Below are 1,295 nucleotides of genomic sequence, written 5' to 3'. Positions count from 1 at the left end.
ACGTCGTGCCGACCTTCATTCTTTAAATGACGCTATCCCGAGTAGGACACCTAAGGGCGAGCCGCAATGGCCTCATCCTCGGCAAGCACCTACGGTACCCGCAAGGCTTCGTGGTTAGTGTTACGCTCTCTCGCGCCGCATGGTTAAGAAAATTGTGTGTGCGAACTATAATAGGTGCGATCATACCAGCACTAATGCACCGGATCCCATCAGAACTCCGCGGTTAAGCGTGCTTGGGCGAGAGTAGAACTAGGATGGGTACCTCCTGGGAAGTCCTCGTGTTGCACCTCTTTTTGTTTTTTTTACGTCGTGCCGACCTTCGTTCTTTAAATGACGCTATCCCGAGTAGAACACCTAAGAACGAGCCGCAATGGTCTCATCCTCGGCTGGCACCTACGGTACCCGCAAGGTTTTGTGGATAGTGTTACGCTCTCTCGCGCTGCATGATTAAGAAAATCGTGTGTGCGAACTATAATAGGTGCGATCATACCAGCACTAATGCACCGGATCCCATCAGAACTCTGCAGTTAAGCGTGCTTGGGCGGGAGTAGTAATAGGATGGGTGACCTCCTTGGAAGTCCTCGTGTTGCACCTTTTTTTTTTTTTCACGTCGTGCCGACCTTTATTCTTTAAATGACGCTATCCCGAGTAGGACACCTAAGGGCGAGCTGCAATGGCCTCATCCTCGGCAGGCACCTACGGTACCCGCAAGGCTTCGCGGATATCACCTACGGTACCCGCCAGGCTTCGTGGATAGTGTTACGCTCTCTCGCGCCACCTACGGTACCCGCCAGGCTTCGTGGATAGTGTTACGCTCTCTCGCGCCGCATGGATAAGAAAATTGTGTGTGCAAACTATAATAGGTGCGATCATACCAGCACTAATGCACCGGATCCCATCAGAACTCCGTAGTTAAGCGTGCTTGGACGAGAGTAGTACTAGGATGGGTGACCTCCTGGGAAGTACTCGTGTTGCACCTCTTTATTGTTTTTTTTACGTCGTGCCGACCTTCATTCTTTAAATGACGCTATCCCGAGTAGGACACCTAAGCGCGAGCCGCAATGGCCTCATCCTCGGCAGGCACCTACGGTACCGGCAAGGCTTCGCGGATAGTGTTACGCTCTCTCGCTCCGCATGGTTAAGAAAATTGTGTGTGCGAACTATAAAAGGTGCGATCATACCAGCACTAATGTACCGGATCCCATGAAAACTCCGCAATTAAGTGTACTTGGGTGAGAGTAGTACTAGGATGGGTGACCTCCTGGGAAGTCCTCGTGTTGCCCCTCTTTTTTTTT

General features: G+C 51.4%; 4 non-coding genes across 4 annotated transcripts; all 4 read left to right on the top strand.

The window, feature by feature from the left end:
* The first annotated feature begins 172 nt into the window (after positions 1–172).
* On the top strand, positions 173–290 carry LOC127744314 (5S ribosomal RNA). The gene has a single exon (XR_008005313.1). It is a non-coding gene; the product is annotated as a 5S ribosomal RNA (ribosomal RNA).
* Positions 291–476: 186 nt separating this feature from the next.
* On the top strand, positions 477–595 carry LOC127744361 (5S ribosomal RNA). The gene has a single exon (XR_008005353.1). It is a non-coding gene; the product is annotated as a 5S ribosomal RNA (ribosomal RNA).
* Positions 596–861: 266 nt separating this feature from the next.
* On the top strand, positions 862–980 carry LOC127744317 (5S ribosomal RNA). The gene has a single exon (XR_008005316.1). It is a non-coding gene; the product is annotated as a 5S ribosomal RNA (ribosomal RNA).
* Positions 981–1,167: 187 nt separating this feature from the next.
* Positions 1,168–1,286, top strand: LOC127744319 (5S ribosomal RNA). The gene has a single exon (XR_008005318.1). It is a non-coding gene; the product is annotated as a 5S ribosomal RNA (ribosomal RNA).
* The last annotated feature ends 9 nt before the right edge of the window (positions 1,287–1,295 follow it).

Source organism: Arachis duranensis, unplaced genomic scaffold (assembly GCF_000817695.3).
Source record: "Arachis duranensis cultivar V14167 unplaced genomic scaffold, aradu.V14167.gnm2.J7QH unplaced_Scaffold_27300, whole genome shotgun sequence".
Taxonomy (NCBI): domain Eukaryota; kingdom Viridiplantae; phylum Streptophyta; class Magnoliopsida; order Fabales; family Fabaceae; genus Arachis; species Arachis duranensis.
This window is presented reverse-complemented; position numbering and strand designations above follow the sequence as displayed.